Source organism: Somniosus microcephalus, chromosome 14 (assembly GCF_052327205.1).
Source record: "Somniosus microcephalus isolate GS21.2 chromosome 14, FLI_Smic_1.0, whole genome shotgun sequence".
NCBI classification, from domain to species: Eukaryota; Metazoa; Chordata; class Chondrichthyes; order Squaliformes; family Somniosidae; genus Somniosus; species Somniosus microcephalus.
In genome coordinates, this window is record NC_141000.1 from 130,783,939 (window position 1) to 130,804,853 (window position 20,915).

The window sequence follows — 20,915 nt, forward strand, 5'->3', positions numbered from 1 at the left end:
ATTGAATTTCATCTGCCATGTGTCTGCCCATTCCACCAGCCTGTCTATTTCCTCTTGAAATCTATTACGATTTTCCTCACTGTTTAGTACACTTCCAAGTTTCATGTCATCTGAAAATTTCAAAATTGTGCCCTGTACCCCCAAGTCCAAGTAATTAATGTATATCAAAAACAGCAGTGATCCTAGTATTGAACCCTGGGGAACTCCACTGTATGCCTCCCTCCAGTCCGAAAAACAGTCATTCACCACAGCTCTGTTTTCTTAGCCAATTTTGTATCCATGCTGCTACTGCCCCTTTTATCCCATGGGCTTCAGTTTTGCCAACAAGCCTAATATATGCCCATATACACAACATCAACTGCACTGCCCTCATCCACCCTTTCTGTTACCTGATCAAAAACTCAAAAAAAAATTAAATCATACACATACACACTTAAATAATTAAATCATATATATACTTCAGCAATCACCAGCAGTAGATGTAACTACAAATTTAACACATTGCTGATTTACCCAGGACACAGGATATCATAAGAAGCAGAATTTTTAAAAAATTCATTCTCGGCATATGGGTGTTGCTGGTAAGGCCAGCATTTATTGCCCATCCTTAATTGTCCTTGAGAGGGTGGTGGCGAGTCTTCTTGAACTGCTGCAGTGCATGTGGTGAAGGGACTCCCACAACTCTGTTTGGTAGGGAGTTTCAATGGGGAACTTGGAAGTGATGGGCTGCGATTTGGCTAGCGCTCAGAGGGCGTGTTTGGAGGCGGGTCAGGTGGTAAAATCGCGAATATTGACAGCGGGTTCCGATCCCGCCTCCGTGCAGCTTTCCCAAAGACAGCCTCCCAGACTCCCGATTGGTCCCGCCACCAATCGGCGGGATAGGCCCTGAAGGCAGTTAACTGCTTCTTAACTGCCATTTTAACAGTGGTTTTAGATTTTGCCACTTTTTCTGCGTGTTCCATGCCGTTCTCAAACCACGCCAGCTGATTGTGCCGGGTTCACAAGTGGCTGCCTTCTTCACAGCTGCAGCTCCACCATAAAAACGGACTCTCGACAAGGCTCAGTTGCAGGTGGCAGAACTTTGCTTTTTCAGGTCTTGGAAAACCTTTTGCAGGTCTACTGATCTTGGAAGTGGTGAAGCTGAGATCCATCTCCACTGTGACCTCCTGGGAAAACCCTCTCCCCACACTGACTGAGCGCTTCCTCAACGGAGATATCTACCAGCAGCATCGGAACCATTTATTTCCTTTCATCCTGGTGCTCAGACTTGGAGGAAAAGCAGCTGCGGCAGCAGCAGAACCAGGCACAACAGCAGCACCAACAGCAGGAGCGCCAACCTCCTGCTCAGCCAACTGATGCTGCACAGGGCAGAAGGCATCAGCGCAGGGCTGCACGTCGCCGCAGGAGATACCCCCAACACAGGGTTTACAGGCCGAGGATGACCTTCCTCAACATGACTGAGCAGCAGTGCCAAAGACTTTCGCGAGAGGTAGTCGGTGACATCTGCGCAATGCTGCACCAACACCTGGAGCCCAGAGGAGCGGGTGGACACCCCTTACCAGTGGCTGACAAAGTCACCACCGCCCTCAATTTTTTTGCTTCAGGGTCCTTCCAGGGCTCATCAGCAGACGTCAGCGGCATCTCCCAGTTGGCCGCACACACTTGCATCATGCAGGTAACCGATGCCCTCTTTGCAAAGGCGCACAATTACACCCACTTCTCCTCGGATGAAGCAAGTGTAACCGTGTGTGCGGTTGGCTTTGCAACCATGGCAGGCTTGCCAAGGGTGCAGGGCGTCATAGACTGCACACATGTGGCCCTTAGGGCACCCCATCATAACCCAGCTGTTCTTGTCAACCGCAAGCGCTTCCACTCCCTTAACGTGCAGCTGGTGTGTAACCACAGGAAGGACATTTTGCATATTTGCGCAAAGTACCTTGGCAGTTGTCATGACTCGTTCATCCTGCGGCAGTCTAATGTGTCTCCGCTCTTCAATCCGCCAACACAACTTTCCGGATGGCTACTTGGAGACAAGGGCTATCCCCTGAAGACGTGGTTGATGACGCCGTTGAGGAGGCCATTGAACGAAGCTGAGGAGTGCTACAATGCCAGCCACATTTCGACCAGATCCATCATTGAGCATACCATCGGCTTGCTGAAGATGCAATTCAGATGCCTTGACAGATTAGGTGAAGCCCTACAGTACTCAGCAGCCAGGATCTTCAGAATTATCGTGGAATGCTGTGCACCACACAACATCGCAAAGCATCGTGGCTTGCAGCTACCTGAGGAACAAGTGGCTCAGCGCATAGCCTCCTCAGATGAGGAGGAGGAGGAATAAGACCTTGCGGAGGCGGATGAGCCAGCTGCAGCAGCATGCGAGCACATTGCTGCCCGGGATGCAAGGGATGCACTAATCTTTGCCAGATTCGCTTAGGTAGACGAATCAAACACATGTGGCTGGCACCTTCTTATCACACCATAGACAATGGACAAGAACCTGTGGGTTCCTATCACGCTGACCACCATCATTACAAATGCAAGTCGCCCTGAGCCCTCAATGTGCAATTTCCATTTCCTAGATCGCATAGGCCAGAACTTCAACTGTTTGCCATCACTTCTGCTTAATCAATGCACAAAAGGATGACAATGGCAAAAATTAAAGACAACAGAACAGAACACCCAAGTGACTACCCTTGTGACTAATTGTGCTTTATCTTCCCTTTTAAGTGTGCTTCTACGTGGTGCTTCCCCTGTGGCTTCAGCAGATGTGGAGGCACCTTGCTCACATTCATGCTGGTCCTGCTTCGACACCTTTGGCGAGCGTCCTCTGGGTTTGCAAGCCTGTGAGGGCTCGGCAACAGTTTGCTCCTCCTGCGTCTGTGCAGGGGCTGAGACACCCATCTGAGTTGGGTGAGGACTCTGGTGGGGCTCTGACCGAGGGCTACTCAGTGGCTTGGGAGTGTGAGCGCTTGGAGAGGAGCCCCCACTTCCTTGTTGCCTGCCACCAACATCCCTCTCACGGGTCAGCTCCACTTCAGTGCTAGCAAGTGGCTTGACAGCACCTTGCTGCACATCAGGCGGGCCATGAGGACCTGTATCTGCACTGGCGGTCCTACTCAAAAGGAATTCCATGAAGTTCTGGTCTCTCTGCTCAATAGATGCCCATCGCTCCTCCAGAGATGTCAGTCTATTCTGAACATTCACCATGTTTTCCAGCCTCTGGCAACTTATTTCCTCCATGGCCATAGCCATCCTTTCCAGAGAGGTAGCCATCCTTTCCAGAGAGGTAGCCATCCTTACCACTGAGGTAGCCATCCTTTCCACAGAGGTTGCCATCCTTTCTGTGGTGGTGCGTTCATGCGCCATTGCCTCCACAAAGGCACTGCTCATGTTAGAGATGGACTCCTCCATCCTCTCCACACTCGCAGTAACCCTGGAGAAAAAACCTGCCAGAGACAGGTGGAGAGAAATCTAGAATGCTAAAGAGAAAAGACAAGGAAGCAGTGCAGGAAAGTGATTGGGGTAAGGATAACCTGATTGTGTCAGGAAGGGACAGAGCGTACAAACAAATAAGATCTGGGTAAGAGAAATGGTAATAGGACAAATAGGCCCGTAGTACAAAAAAGGTAAGGATGTCTAAAAATGTTAAAAAGACAAATCTAAAGGCATTGTATCTGAATGCACGAAGCATTTGTAATAAGGTAGACAAATTAATAGCGCAAATAGATGTAAACGGATACAATATAATTGCAATTATGGAGACATGGCTGCCGGGTGACCAAGGCTGGGAGCTGAATATCCAAGGATAGTCGATATTTAGGAAGGACAGGCAAAAAGGAAAAGGAGGTGGGGTGGCGTTGTTAGTAAAAGATGAAATCAGAGCAATAGTGAGAAAGGATATTGGCTCAGAAAATCAGGATGTAGAATCAGTCTGGGTGGAGCTAAGAAGCACCAAGGGGGAGAAAACATAGGTGGGAGTTGTCTCTAGGCCTCCAAACAGTAGTGGTAATGTAGAGGACGGCATCAAATAGGAAATTAGAGATGCATGTAACAAGGGTACTACAGTAATCATGGGAGACTTTAATCTACATATAGACTGGCCAAACCAGATTAGCAATAATATTGTGGAGGATGAATTCCTGGAGTGTGTACGAGATGGTTTTTTAGACCAGTATGTTGAGGAGCCAACTAGGGAACAGGCTATCCTAGATTAGGTATTGTGCAAGAGAAGGGGTTAATTAATAATCTTGTTGTGCAGGGTCCTTTAGGAAAGAGTGACCATAACATGATAGAATTCTTCATTAAGATGGAAAGTGAAGAAGTCCAATCTGAAACTAGGGTCCTAAATCTAAACTACGATGGTATGAGGAGTGAGTTGGTTATGATAGATTGGGGAGCTTCATTAAAAGGCATGACGGTGGATAGGCAATGGCTAACATTTAAGGAACGAATGTATGAATTGCAACAGTTATACATTCCTTTCTGGGGCAAAAACACAAAAGGAAAAGCGGCCCAACCATGGCTAACAAAAGAAATTAAGGATAGTATTAGATCCAAAGAGGAGTCATATAAAGTTGCCAGAAAAAGTAGCAAGCCTGAGGATTAGGAGCAGTTTAGAATTCAGCAAAAAAGGACCGAGAGATTGATTAAGAGGGGAAAAATAGAGTATGAGGGTAAACTTGCAAGGAACATAAAAGCAGACTGTAAAAGCTTCTACAAGTATGTAAAAAGAAAAAGATTAGTGAAGACAAATGTAGGACCCTTACAGTCAGAAACGGGAGAATTTATAATGGGGAACAAGGAAATGGCAGAGCAATTAAACAAATACTTTGGTTCTGTTTTCACAGAAGAGGACACAAATAACTTCCCAGAAATGCTAGGGAACCAAGGGTCTAGTGAGAAGGAGGAATTAAAGGAAATTAGTATTAGTAAAAAAATAGTGCTAGAGAAATTAATGGGACCGAAAGCCGATAAATCCCCAGGGCCTAATAACCTGCATCCCAGTGTACTGAAAAGGAAGCCATGGAAATAGTGGATGCATTGGTTGTCATCTTCCAAAATTCTATAGATTATGGAACAGTTCCTGCAGATTGGAGGGTGGCAAATGTAACCCCACTATTTAAAAAAGGAGGGAGAGAGAAAACAGGGAACTACAGACCGGTTAGCCCAACATCAGTAGTAGGGAAAATGCTAGAGTCTATTATAAAGGATGTGATAACAGGACACTTAGAAAATATCAACGGGATTAGACAAAGTCAACATGGATTTATGAAAGGGAAATCGTGTTTGACAAACCTACTGGAGTTTTTTGAGGATGTAACTGGTAGAATAGATAAGGGAGAACCAGTGGATGTGGTGTATTTGGATTTTCAGAAGGCCTTTGATAAAGTCCCACATAAGAGGTTAGTGTGCAAAATTAAAGCACATAGGATTGGGGGTAATATACTGGCATGGATTGAAAATTGGTTAACAGACAGGAAACAGAGAGTAGGAATAATGGGTCTTTTTCGGGGTGGCAGACGGTGACTAGTGGGGTACCGCAGTGATCAGTGCTTGGGTCCCAGCTATTCACAATATATATCAATGATTTGGATGAGGGAACCAAATGTAATATTTCCAAGTTTGCTGATGACACGGAACTAGGTGGGGTTGTGAGGAGGATGCAAAGAGGCTTCAAGGCGATTTAGACAAGTTGAGTGATTGGGCAAATACATGGCAGATGCAGTATAACGTGGATAAATGTGAAGTTATCCACTTCGGTAGAAAAAACAGAAAGGCAGAGTATTATTTAAATGGTGATAGATTGGGAAATGTTGATGTACAAAGGGACCTGGCTGTTCTTGTACACCAGTCACTAAAAGCAAACATGTAGGTGCAGCAAGCAGTTAGGAAGGCAAAATGGTATGTTGGCCTTCATTGTAAGAGGATTTGAGAACAGGAGCAAGGATGTCATACTACAGTTATACAGGGCATGGTGAGACCACACCTGGAGTGCTGTGTGCAGTTTTGGTCTCCTTACCTAAGAAAGGATATACTTGCCATAGAGGGAGTACAGCAAAGGTTCACCAGACTGATTCCTGGGATGGCAGGACTGTCGTTAGAGGAGTGATTGGGTCGACTAGGCCTGTATTCACTAGAGCTTAGAAGAATGAGAGGGGATCTCAGTGAAACGTATAAATTTCTGATAGGGCTAGACAGACTGGATGCAGGGAGGATGTTTCCCCTGGCTGGGGGGGTGCAGAACGAGGAGTCACAGTCTCAGGATACGGGGTAGGACATTTAGGACTGAGATGAGGAGAAATTTCTTCACTCAGAGGGTGGTGAACCTGTGGAAGGCTGTGGTGGCCAAGACACTGAATATATTTAAGAATGAGATAGATAGATTTCTTGACACAAAAGGCATCGAGGGGTATGGGGAGAGAGGGGGAATATGGTATTGAGATAGAGGATCAGCCATGATCATACTGAATGGCGGAGCAGGCTCAAAGGGTCGAATGGCCTACTCCTGCTCCCATTTTTTATGTTTCTATGTTCTAGACTCCTGCACTTGATCCTGGAGTTCCAGTACCGCTCTCTTTCTCGATGGACCTGGAGGCACAGGGTCCACATGCAGCTGAGCAGAGCTGGGAGCGCCCTGCAGCCTCCGACGAGGACTCTCCACTGCTGTCCCTGTCTCCACTATCTGCTGATGCTCACTTGTGAGTTGTGATACACCAGGTGAAAACACTACTCTATGTCGCGAAGGTCCCACTGAGGTGTGCGTATCTACGCTGGTGCTGGGTGCGCTTAATTCTTCTGACGCTGTGCCCTCAGAGGTTGCAGGTTCCTCTGAGGAGTCTTCCGGCTCAGCCTCTTCCTCCTGGACAGTGGGGAGGGGGACTGTTGATGGTCTTGTGGGGGAGTAAAGGCATGAGCTAGTCATGTGATATAAACGTAGCATGCACATGGAATTATGCAGATGATCTGTATGAGCATCAGATGCCATTATCAGTCACTTATGCAATGTAAATGAGAGAGATGCAAATCTATTCTGTCACTAGATTGCGCTGCTGCGCCCATCTGACCGTACCCCACTTCCAGACCTTCATCGCCTCCAATGATTTCCAGTGCCTCCTCCTCAGCGTTGGCGAGATGGGCTATAGAAGGTGGCCCTCCTCCTGTCTTAGCCATCTCCCTCTTATTGTGGGCTCTCTTTTCCTGCAATGAGGGACACAAGTGGAGTTTGAATGAGAATGTTGGAGTGAGTGTAGAGAATCCATAGCATAGATGCTTAGAAGGAGACAAAGATGGAGTGAGGTGCCAATACCAAGGGCCCTCCCTGTGTGTTGTTAGTTGTCATTGCATAACAGTGAGAACGAGTGTGAGGGCAGCATAGTCGAATAGTGAAGTGATTGTGTACATAGAGAGAGAGGGATGGTTAAGGGTGCAAGGGATGTAAGGGTAAAGTGGGATGTGCAGGAGTAGGTTGACAATGCAGAGTGCTGGTGATGAGAGGAGATGGATGGGGAGCAGATTGAGGTCAAGTGTGATGTTATACTCACTTTTCCTGAGCAGACCAGGTCATTGAACCTTTTTCTGCACTCCACCCAGGTTCGAATGCACATGAATCTGGAGCTCACCTCCTGAGCAATTTACAGCCAGACTGCTTTGGTTTGCTGTGGTGGCTTCTTCCGCCCAGAGGATGGGAAGAGTACCTGCTTGCGCCCTCTGACTCCCTCCACAAGAGCATGGAGGGAGTCCTCATCAAATCGGGGAGAGGCCTTGGCCCTGGAGGTAGTCATGGGGAGGGAGTCATCATCAAATCGGGGAGAGGCCTCGGCCCTTGAGGTAGTCATGGGGAGGGAGTGATCCTCAAATCGGGGAGAGGCCTCGGCCCTTGAGGTAGTCATGGGGAGGGAGTCATCATCAAATCGGGGAGAGGCCTTGGCCCTTGAGGTAGTCATGGGGAGGGAGTCATCATCAAATCGGGGAGAGGCCTCGGCCCTTGAGGTAGTCATGGGGAGGGAGTGATCCTCAAATCGGGGATGTAGTGTATGTAACCTGTACCACCTTAAGAGACTACCTTAAGGTGATGGACTACTTTCTGATGGCTCCTGTATATTGTAGTACCGGTGGTGACCACACCGGTATATAAACCCTGTGGAGCAAATTGTATTTCAGTTCAGCCCTGACCCTCAGTTACTAAAGACCTGTTAAAGTATTCTGTTGTCTGTGTCCAGTTATTACATTTGAAAGCACAGACTCAACAGTGGCGACGAGTCTGATCGTACCTAGCGGCAGTTTTGCATCCAAGGAAGCTTCGTCCTCAGAACGGGCGTCGAAAAGGGGCATCCGCCCTCATCATCCTGCTGAGCACTGCATCGCACGGGAGGCCATCGGGAACCCGGTTTGGTTTGCTGGCCATGAAGCCCACCATCAGCAACAGGCAGTGATCATCCCTTCTACGACAGCGGCGGGTAAGCCCGATCGAGCGGCACGGAGGGGAAGTCGGCTGAGTTGTCAGTGGGAGAAGGGGAGGGAAAATGAAGAAAAGGGCGGAGAACACGACCGCAGTTGGTGTCAGGGGCCGGACTGCAATCGGGGCAGAGACGCGCAGCAGACAGAAAAGCGTTGATGTCCACGAGGACCGCGGGAGCGGCGGGGAACAAGAGCAGCAGCGTCGGGGGAAATAAAGGACCGCTGGGAGGCGAGAACGGCAACAGCGCGGTAATCGCCATTTTAGTCGGCGGGGGAAGAAGACAAGCGCGGGAAAAGCCGCCAAGCGCGGGAAGCCGCCATTTTGAAAAATAAAATAAAATAAAGGAAACTCCAAGGATGCCAAAAATGGGTAACATCACTGCTTTTGATAGCGATGTAGAAGATTGGGCCACTTATGTGGAACGCGTTGAAGTTTACTGTACAGCGAATGAGGTACCGGCGGATAAGAAAGCACTAACCCTATTAAACTCGATGGGTGCGAAGACGTACGGGTTATTAAGGCACCTTGTAACACCAGATAAACCGGTAGGAAAGAGTTTCGCGGATATTGTTACTATCCTGCAAGAGCATTTCAACCCCACGCTGCTGCTGATAGCGGAACGATTTAAATTTTACAAAAGAATTCAGCTCAAAGAGGAAAGCAACACTGAATTCTTAATCGAACTGCGCAAGTTATCAAAGTACTGTCAGTTCGGTACAGGAGTAGCAGACGCTCTGAGAGATAAGTTCGTGTGTGGGCTACTAAAGGAAGGAACCCAAAAGCGACTGCTAGAGGAAAAGGATCTTACGCTGGACAAAGCTTTCAGCATTGCAGCATCGCACGAGGCAGCAGCACGAGGCACTGCAGAAATGCAGCAAAGGCCATCGGAATTCAGCACCAATGAAATGGCATTGGGCGCAGTAAAGTGCTATCGTTGCGGAAGGACAACGCATGATCAGAACCAGTGCTGGTTCAAAGATAAAGAATGCAGGCAATGTGGCAAACTTGGCCACATAGCGAGAGTATGCCGGTCAGGAAAGAAGACCAGCAACAAAAAGTCGCCGCAGGAGAAGTACAAGAAAGTACACAAGGTGACAGAGAACAGTTCGGATGAACAGAAGACGGATTCAGACTGCAGCAGTAAGGAACTGGGTTGTCTAAAAATACATAATGTGGGTAACACAGCAGACCACCAAACTATCTGGGTCATGCTTCGGATAGCAGGAGTCCAAGTGAAGATGGAATTGGACACTGGATCGGCATTAACGGTCATGAATAAGCAAGATTACAAAAGGTTATTCTCACACATTCCCCCGAGGGATACGGAGATTGTATTGAAAACATACACGGGGCAAAGAGTATACCCCATCGGAAAGATAAAGGTAAAGGTGGTCTACAATGGTAAAGAAAGTCAGGGAATGGACTTGTATGTGTTACCTGAGGGAGGTCCGCCACTACTGGGACGGGAATGGATCCGGAGAATAAATATGGACTGGCATTCCTTACAAGCACTAACTGTAGATTCCTGTAAAGAGGATGACGTCAAACCTGAACAACTGTCCAAAATATTGGACGATGCTAAGGAGGTGTTCCAACAGGGACTGGGAACACTGAAAGGAATTACGGCAAACATCAAGGTTGAAGAACATGCAAACCCAAAATTTTTCAAAGCCAGACTGGTACCTTATGCGATACGACCTGCTGTGGAAGCAGAGCTGGAAGGGCTAGAACGTTCAGGAGTACTGTCAAAGGTGGACTGGAGCGAATGGGCCACACCCATTGTTCCCGTCATGAAGCGTTCATTGAGCAACAAGCCGGGGGAACCTGGGAAGGTTCGCATCTGTGGCGATTTTAAGATCACTGTTAATCCGGTTCTTCACACGGTGCAATATCCGCTTCCGCGGATTGAAGATATCTTCACTTCGCTGTCTGGCGGGAAACACTTCACCAAGATAGACCTGGCGCAGGCGTACCCACAGATGGAGGTTGATGAAGCGTCACGCCAGTATCTCACGATCAACACACATAAGGGCTTATATCGGTATAATAGACTGGTTTTTGGAGTGGCATCGGCTCCAGCGATTTGGCAAAGGGCCATGGAGCAGGTATTACAGGGAATTCCAGGCACACACTGCTACCTGGACGACATTCTGATTACAGGAGATGATGATAAGGAACACCTCGCGAATTTGGAGCAGGTGCTCACCAGATTGAAAGAATATGGACTCAGAGTTAATCGCCAGAAATGTGAGTTCTTTCAGAAGCGAATCTCGTACTGCGGTCACATCATTGACCAGGAGGGGCTTCATAAGTCACCTGACAAGATCGAAGCTGTTGTGAAAGCTCCCGCTCCGGAAAATGTATCCCAGTTGAGGTCGTTCCTTGGGTTGATTAACTATTACCACAAGTTTCTTCCAAATTTATCCACGGTGTTACACCCGCTGAACACTCTTTTGCAAATGGGAGTACCATGGAAGTGGAGCGAGGACTGTAAGCGGGCTTTTCAAAAAAGCAAGGCACTGATCACCCCTAAGGAAGTGTTGGCTCACTTTAACCCAACGCTGCCTATTCGTTTAGCTTGTGATGCTTCTCCATATGGTATCGGGGCAGTGCTCTCACATAAGTTGCCAAATGGCTTGGAAAGGCCAGTCGCGTTCGCATCCAGATCATTGACCTCCGCAGAGCGCAATTATGCTCAGATAGATAGGGAGGCTCTCAGCCTCGTGTGGGGAGTTAAGAAATTTAACCATTACCTGTAAGGCCAAAGGTTTACGCTACTGACAGATCACCAGCTGTTGGTTTCCATTTTTAACCCTAAGAAGGGTGTTTCGGTTATGACGGCGCAGAGGCTTCAGAGATGGTCCCTTTTCCTAGGGGCACATCAATATGATATCGAATTCAAAGGTACAAAGCAACATGGTAATGCTGATGGGCTGTCGCGCCTGCCACTACCTACAGCGGAAGAGGCACCGGCAGTTGACCCTGTCGAGATATTTCACTCGACCATCATCGAATGCTTACCAGTCACCAATGCGAGTATTGAGAGAGAGACCCGAAATGACCCGACACTGTCTTGGGTCTACGATTTGACAGTGAAGGGATGGCCAGCACATGGCGAACCACTGTTACCTGCATTCTCAGCCAGACGAGAACAGCTGTCCGTCTGTCAAGGAACATTGATGTATGGAACAAGGGTGATTATTCCTCCTAAATTAAGGGAGAGAGTTCTGAAGGAACTGCATGAAGGTCATCTGGGGGGAGTCAAGATGAAAGGCCTTGCTAGGGCTTATGTGTGGTGGCCAGGTATCGACAAACAAATAGAGGATCTGACTAAAAGCTGCTCAGGGTGCCAAAAAGTTCAAAACGCACCTCCAATTGCACCGCTGCATCCGTGGGAATGGCCTTCAACCCCATGGCAACGTGTGCATATCGACTTTGCAGGTCCATTCATGGATTCCATGTTTTTGATAGCGGTAGACGCACATTCTAAATGACCAGAAGTGATTAAGATGTCGACCACTACCTCTGAAAAGACGATCGCAGTTCTAAGAACCATATTTGCAAGGAATGGGTTGCCGGAACAAATATGTTCAGACAACGGACCACAGTTCGTGTCAGAAGAATTCTAGAAATTCATGAAAAAGAATGGGGTGAAACACTATACATCTGCCCCATATCATCCGGCTACCAATGGGTTGGCCGAGAGATTTGTACAAACGTTCAAAAAGGCGATAAAGGCCATGAGCAAAGACCATATTCCACTACAACACAAGGTGGACAATTTCCTGATGGCATATCGAAACGCCACGCATGCAGTGACAAATCAAAGCCCTGCCATAATGTTCTATAACAGGAGGTTGCGGTCCCGGTTGGATTTGTTAAAACCCAATGTGCGTAGGGAAGTCGAAAACAAACAATTCCAGCACGTAAATAACAAGGCCACTCGGAGTTTCGAAATAGGACAACCAGTGTTGGCCAGGGACTATAGGAATGATAAATGGCAATCCGGAACAATTCGTGCCCGACAAGGACCCTTGATGTACACGGTAGACGTTGGTGAGAACGTAATACGACGTCATGCTGACCAACTTGTGGAATCGAGAACAAGGGTCGACCCCATGTCTACGGCAGAGACACCAGTTAAAGAAGCTATTGAGCCTGTAGCATCTACCTCAGACTCGAATGTACATGATGATGTTCAATCCATAAGAGATCAAATGGATGAGTCACCCCAGCAACGAGAACCAGAGACCCCTGAAAGGCGTTATCCGGCCCGGATCAGGAGGCCTCCTCAGAGACTGAATCTTTGAACAGTTTTGTATGAAAGTTGTATATATGTTATCCATGTTATGTTTAAATTGGGGTGTACACTGTTAAGCTAAAAAGGGAGGAATTGTAGTGTATGTAACCTGTACCACCTTAAGAGACTACCTTAAGGTGATGGACTACTTTCTGATGGCTCCTGTATATTGTAGTACCGGTGGTGACCACACCGGTATATAAACCCTGTGGAGCAAATTGTATTTCAGTTAAGCCCTGACCCTCAGTTACTAAAGACCTGTTTAAGTATTCTGTTGTCTGTGTCCAGTTATTACATTTGAAAGCACAGACTCAACAGGGGAGAGGCCTCGGCCCTGGCGGTAGTCATGGGGAGGGAGTGATCCTCAAATCGGGGAGAGGCCTCGGCCCTGGAGGTAGTGATGGGGAGGGAGTGATCCTCAAATCGGGGAGAGGCTTCGGCCCTTGAGGTAGTCATGGGGAGGGAGTGATCCTCAAATCGGGGAGAGGCCTCGGCCCTTGAGGTAGTCATGGGGAGGGAGTCATCCTCAAATCGAGGAGAGGCCTCGGCCCTTGAGGTAGTCATGGGGAGGGAGTGATCCTCAAATCGGGGAGAGGCCTCGGCCCTTGAAGTAGTCATGGGGAGGGAGTGATCCTCAAATCGGGGAGAGGCTTCAGCCCTGGAGGTAGTCATGGGGAGGGAGTGATCCTCAAATCGGGGAGAGGCCTCGGCCCTGGAGGTAGTCATGGGGAGGGAGTGATCATCAAATCGGGGAGAGGCCTCGACCCTTGAGGTAGTCATGGGGAGGGAGTGATCCTCAAATCGGGGAGAGGCCTCGGCCCTGGAGGTAGTCATGGGGAGGGAGTGATCCTCAAATCGGGGAGAGGCCTCGGCCCTGGAGGTAGTCATGGGGAGGGAGTGATCCTCAAATCGAGGAGAGGCCTCGACCCTTGAGGTAGTCATGGGGAGGGAGTGATCCTCAAATCGGGGAGAGGCCTCGGCCCTGGAGGTAGTCATGGGGAGGGAGTGATCCTCAAATCGGGGAGAGGCCTCGGCCCTTGAGGTGGTCATGGCAGCAGTTGTCAGAAGGAAATCCAGCAGCAAATAATGAGAATGAACCGAGGCTGCTCGGGTCCTTCAGTGCAGTTGGCTCACAGACGTCAGCAGAGGCGAGTTACAGACTCAAAACACTAATTGGCCAGGGGAACGGTCACGCAGGGACTCAATTGCCCAATTAGGGCAAAATCGCAAATTTTTTCCAGTTGAAAGCGGCGGCGGGACTGGGACCCGCCAACCACCTGACCCGCACCCAACCCGCCACCAAATGGGGAAATCGTGGCCATGGTGTTCCCATGCACCTGTTGCCCTTGTCCTTCGAGGAGGAGGTCTGGGTTTGGGACCAGTTGCCGAAGAAGCTTTGGTGACTTTCTGCAGTGCATCCTGTAGCTAGTACGCACTGCAGACACCGTACACCGGTGGTGGAGGAAGTGGATGTTTAAGCTAGTGACTGCTGTGATGCTGTTGAGCTTCTTGCATGTTGTTGGAGCTACACTCATCCAGTTAAGTGGCGAATATTCCATCACACTCCTGACTTGTACCTAGTAAGTGGTGGAGAGGCTTTGAGGAATCCGGAGGTGAGACACTCGTCGCAGAATTCCCAGCCTCTGACCTGCTCTAGGAGCCACGGACGGAATTTATGTAGCTGGTCCAGTTAATTTTGTGGTCAATGGCGACCCCCCCAGGATGTTGATGGTGGGTGATTTGGTGATGGTAATGCCATTGGATGTCAAGAGGAGGTGGTTAAGCTCTCTCTTGTTGAATATGGTTATGGCCTGGCACTTTTTCTGATCCTGGATGTGGTCCAGATCGTGTTGCATGGGGGCACGGACTGCTCCATTATCATAGAAGTTGCGAATGGAGCTGAACACTGCTTAGCAAAAACGCTATAGCACACCTAAATAAAAGGAGGTAATGATATGAATTTGCAATCCTGGTACAAGAATTTAGGAATGTGCTCCCCCCAATTTTCAGGCCATTAATAAATGTACAATTTGTGGAGCATGCTCCCACATTCCTATATGCAGTTCTAGCAAGTGAAAAGTGTGAATTTCCAGCATTTTTCCCACTAATTCATCAAAATGCAAATAGTTTGCGATGCTGCCAACAAATCATACACATCAGTGCTCGGTTTTCAGAGAAGAAGCACGACAGTTTAACTTTGAGACTCCATGGAGATATGGTCTATGGAATGCAACCATGCCTGATGACATCTCGCACTTCAGCAGAGAACAGATAGAATAAGGCATGCAGGCAAACCAGGGTGTTCATTGTGCAGTCATTTGAGGTGCTTGGTGCAGCCAGGGAAGCTAAACAGTATGTCCTAGAGAAGCTTGGCAGAATCCTAACTGGAACATATATTGCCACGGATAGACAATCCCCATGATCAGAAGCTGAGCAATCAGTTCTAGCAGGAAGACAGCAGTACTAGGAGCTGATTGACCACTTCTGCCATATACTCCCTTAGAAGTATTATCAGTCGGGATCTGATTATTGCTGCAAAGCATACTGAAGAGCTATAGAGGATGCAGAATCCCTGCTATCTCTAGCTGCATCTAACGCTGATGAACCTGCGTTGCTGCCAGGGTTGTCATTATTTTATTTATTCTCAGGATGTAGGGGACGCTGACAAGGCTACATTTACTGCTCGTCTCTAATTGCCCTGTGAAGATGGTGGTGGTGTGGTGATGGTGGTCCCACAATAGCATTAGTTTTGGAATTGCAGGACACTGAACCAGCAACAATGAAAGAACGGCAATATATGCCCAAGTCAGTGACTTGGCGATTAGAGAAAATTTCAACTCTTCAACCTTGAAAGGAAGTAGAATCATAGATTAGTACAGCTCAGAAGGAGGCTATTCGGCCCATCAAGTCTATGCCGTCTCTTTCGAAGAGCAATCCAGTTAGTCCCACTCCCCCGCTCTTTCCCCATAGCCCTGCAATGTTTTTCTCATTCAAGTATTTCTCCAATTCCCCTTTGAAGGCTACTATTGAATCTGTATCCACCGCCCTATCAGGCAGTGCATTCCAAATCCTAACCACTCATTGTGTAAAAAGGTTTTTCCTCTCGTCGCCTCTGATTCTTTTGCCAATCACCTTAAATCTGTGCCCTCTGGTTATCGACCCTTCAGCCATTGGAAACAGTTTTCTTTATTTACTCTTTCTAAACCCTTCATGATTTTAAACACCTCTATCAAATCTCTTAGCCTTCTCTGCTCTAAGGAGAACAACCCCAGCTTCTCCAATCTATCCACGTAACTGTAATCCCTCATCCCTGGAACCATTCGAGTAAATCTCTTCTGCACCCGCTCCAAAGCCTTCACGACCTTCCTAGTGTGGTGCCCAGAATTGGACACAATCTCCCAGCTGGGGCTGAACTAGTGTTTTCTAAAGGTTTAGCACAACGTCTTGGCTTTTGAACTCTATGCCTCTATTTATAAAGCCGAGGATCCCATATGCTTTATTAACTTCTTTGTTAACCTGACATGAATGAGTGGAACCTTAGAGGTATATAAGCTATTGCAAAGTGGAATACAAAAGCTTAATCCTGACAAGTATTTCAAGTTAAACCATGACTGCAGGAGAAGAGAACACAGGTACAAACTACAAACTGATGAAAGGAAAGTTCAGGACTGATGTCAGGAAGTGATCAATACCTGGAATGCTTTCCAGGTAGGATAGTGGAAAGCTTCTGGTGTAGGAACGGAGGTTCCTAACTGAATAATTCAGCTCAACTCGATGGATTAAAAGACTGGAATTTAATAACAACGAAGTTTGCTGGATGTTACAAGGAAGAAATCAAAACACGTTCGCTCAAGATGCCAGGTAGTCGAAGACTGCTGGAAAGTTCTCTAAGCTGACGTCATGACGTCCCCACGTTCTTCGCGCCACTGGCGGTCACGTGATCGGCGTCATGACGTCACCACGCAGGATAAAGGCAAACACACACTGTAAAGGTAACAATCAGTTTAAAGGTGCAGTCCCCGGCTGCACTATAATACAATTAAGGGGATTATACTAAAGTACACTGAGTCTCTTGTGGCTCCTCCACAGGCGCCCCCCCAGAATCCCTGTTAATGGCCAGTGTCAAACGAACAGGGGGCTTGATGGTTCTCTCCGAGCGTCGACGACCCTCAGGCGGCGGAAGTGGAACGTCAGGAGAAAGCATGGAGCCTGGCTGTGGTTGTTGCAGCGTGTCAGGTGCGGCGAACGCAGTGTCTGACTGCGAAAACGACGGTGAGGCATCTGTAGGCGGTTCAACGGCTGGCTGTTGTAATGATGAATCGGCGTGCAACGGCGGTCGTCCTCGGCGAGGTGGCTGGGCAGGCACTATTGTTTCAGTGCGATCAAGGTGAGCGGCCTTCAGACGGTCGATGGAGACGGTGTCCGGTCTGCCGCCTATGTCGACGGTGAAATATTTCTCACCAGCAGATATGACACAAAATGGGCCGGCGTATGGTGGTTTAAGTGGGTCTCTGTGCGCGTCGTGCCTGATGAACACATAATCGGCGGACATGAGGTCTGCAGGAACGTGAGGCCTCTGTAAGCCATGATGCGAGGTCGGAATGGGCAGGAAGTTCTTGGCCGCCTCGCGATGCTGGATAAGCTGCTGAGTTGCAGACCACGGTTCTGTATGCGGAGGCAGGAAGTCACCAGGGACCCTCAAGGTTTGCCCGTAAACTAACTCAGCTGATGAAGACTGAAGGTCTTCCTTGGGAGCTGTCCTTAGCCCCAGCATCACCCAAGGCAATCTGTCTACCCAGTTGGATCCGTGCAGGCTGGCACAAAGGGATGCCTTAAGCGACCGATGGAATCTTTCGCACAGGCCATTCGCCTGTGGATGGTAGGCGGTGGTACGGTGTAGCTTGGTACCTAAGCCGTGTGCAATGGCGTTCCATAATTCGGAAGTGAATTGTGGACCTCGGTCCGATGATATGTCGGATGGGACGCCGAAGCGAGCCACCCACGACGACAGGAATGCCCTGGCAATATCAGCTGTAGTGGTAGCGACCAACGGAATTGCCTCTGGCCACCTGGTGGTGCGATCCACTATTATGAGGAGATGCGTGAAACCCCGTGAACCGGGGAGAGGACCCACTAGATCCACGTGCACGTGGTCAAACCGTCGCTCTGGCACTGGAAACTGAGCCAAACTTTAACATGCCGGTTGACTTTCGCTTTTTGACAATCAATACAATTGTTTGTCCAATCTCGGACATCTAAGTGCATGCCCTTCCACACGAACTTGCGGGACATGAGACGTTGCGAAGCTCGCATCCCTGGGTGCGACAATCCGTGTATCGCCCGAAAGACTTTCTTGCGCCACTCGACCGGCACTATGGGACGAGGCACTCCCATGGACGTGTCGCACAAAAGGGTGGTTCCTGCTGAGTGGAACTGAACGTCAGCGACTTGCCAACTGGAAGGCGTGAACGCTTGAACTTCGGGGTCAGCCAACTGCTCTTCCGCTAAGCCAACGAAATCGACGCCCAGGTTAACTGCCAGGACAGGAGCGCGGGAGAGGCAATCGGCCACGAGATTGTCCTTGCCCGAGACGTGTCGTAGATCGGTGGTGAATTCCGAAATGAAGGTGAGGTGGCGCTGTTGCCGCGCTGACCAAGGTTCAGACGTTTTGGCCATGGCAAACGTGAGTGGTTTGTGGTCCACAAACGCGGTGAACGGGCGTCCTTCTAGCAGAAAGCGAAAATGTCGAATAGCCAAAAACAGGGCGCGCAACTCCCTATCGAACGTGCTGTACTTGCGTTCGTTCTTGCGTAGTTGGCGGCTGAAAAAGGCCAGCGGCTGCCAAGTCCCGTCTACCCACTGCTCCTGCACCGCTCCAATGGTGCAGTCCGAAGCATCCGTCGTGAGAGCGATGGTTGCACCTGGAATAGGGTGTGCCAGCATGGTTGCATCCGCCAGTGCTGCTTTGGTATCTAGGAAGGCCTGATCCATCTCGGGAGTCCAGTTGATGAGGTCTTTGCCAGATTTCCCTTTCAGTGCTTCATACAGCGGTTGCATCAACTGCGCTGCCTTGGGGACAAAACGATGGTAAAAATTAACCATCCCCAGGAATTCCTGCAAGGACTTAACAGCGAGGGGACGTGGAAAAGCTGTAACAGCCTCGACCTTGGTGGCTAGTGGAACAGCGCCGTCCGATGTTATCCTATGCCCCAGGAAATCGATGCTGGTGAGACCGAATTGGCATTTGGCCGGGTTGACAATGAGGCCATGTTGGCTTAACTGAGTGAAGAGCTGGCGTAGATGTAACAAGTGTTCCTTGGGGTTCTTGCTAGCGACGAGTATATCGTCCAGATATACGAAAAGGAAAGGCAAATCCCATAAAACAGAGTCCATGAGCCGCTGGAAAGCCTGCGCTGCATTTTTAAACCCGAAAGGCATTCTGAGAAATTCGAAAAGGCCAAAAGGTGTGATAACCGCCGTCTTGGGAACATCTTGGGGGTGCACCGGAACCTGGTGATACCCGCAGACGAGATCCACCTCTGAAAATATTGAGTTTCCAGCCAAATGTGCTGAGAAATCCTGGATATGAGGTATGGGATACCTGTCAGAAGTCGTGGCATCATTTAGTCGTCTGTAGTCACCGCAAGGCTACCACCCTCCACCTGGTTTGGGGACGATATGCAGTGGAGAGGACCAAGGACTGTCGGACGATCCCGAGGCGCTCCATTGTTTGGAATTCGGCTTTAGCCGCCGCGAGTTTGCTGGGTTCTAACCTGCGCGCCCGGGCATAAACCAGTGATCCATTCGTGGTGATATGGTGTGCCACACCATGTTTCGTGACTGCTGCCGAGAAGGTAGGCCGGGTGAGCTCTGGAAAATCGCTGAGTAGGCGTGTAAACCCGTCTTGAACTGGTACCGCACAGGCGACCGACCAGGACACGGCGGTGCTGCAGTGGCATGGCACCGCGTGGTAAGTGGACGCGTGAATAAGGCAGCAGTTTTTGACGTCGACTAGAAAACCATTTGCACAAAAGAAGTCGGCTCCTAGTATGGCCTGTGACACTGTGGGAGTGATAAATTGCCAGAGGAACTGCTGACCGCCGAAAGTAACGGTAACTGTCTGTTTCCCAAAAGTGCGAATCGCCGCGCCATTGGCTGCCTCGAGTGCAGGGCCGTGGCCGCCGGATTGTAGATCCAGCCTGGAAGCTGGCAAAATGCTGCACTGGGACCCAGTGTCGCAGAGGAATCGCTTCCCCGTTGTGGAATCCGTAACATAAAGTAATTTCCCCGTTGAACCGACCGCCATGGTAAATTGAACGCGCTTTTCAGGGCTTGTCGTCCTTTTCGAAGGGCGATGGCTTGCTGAAGGATTTTTTTTGGGGGGAGAAACTGCATGGAGGCTTGCAGCATCGAGCTTTGGTGCCAAAACGGGCGTGGTACGTGCACCAGCCTGCTGGAGGAGGGCTGGGCTTCGCACGTGCAGGAGAAGGGCGCCTCGTGGCTGCACAGCACTGCTGTGAGACTGCAAAAATTTTGTCTGCCTCTGCCACGAGCTTAACACAGTCGGTGATCTCAGAGCTGGCCAAGGCTGTCTGCACCGCGTCAGGTAGCTGGCAGAGGAAAAGTTCTCGGAATAAAAAACATTGGTCTTCCGAACCAAGTAGGGTGAGCATTTGGCTCATTAATTCCGAAGGCTTTGAGTCCCCGATGCCTGGCATGGCAATGAGCCTGCGTGCGCACTCTGATTTGTTAAGGCCAAATATTTGCAGTAAACGAGCTTTGAGAGCCTCATACTTGCCCTCGTCTGGTGGACTGCTCAGTAGGCTGACGACCCTCGAGGCCATGGCGCTGTCGAGAGCGGAGACCACGTAAAAATAACGGGTCGAATCCGCTACGATCTCCCGCAGGTGAAACTGTGCTTCCGTCTGTAGGAACCAAGCTTCTGGTTGCTGCTCCCAGAACTGAGGCAATTTGAGGGCGACGGCATTTGTGCTCATGTTGAATTCTCTTCGAAGTTTGTTCGACGAGATCGGGGTCACCAATGTAGGAACGAAGGTTCCTAACTAAATAATTCAGCTCAACTCAATGGATTAAAAGACTGGAATTTAATAACAACGAAGTTTGCTGGATGTTACAAGGAAGAAATCAAAACAC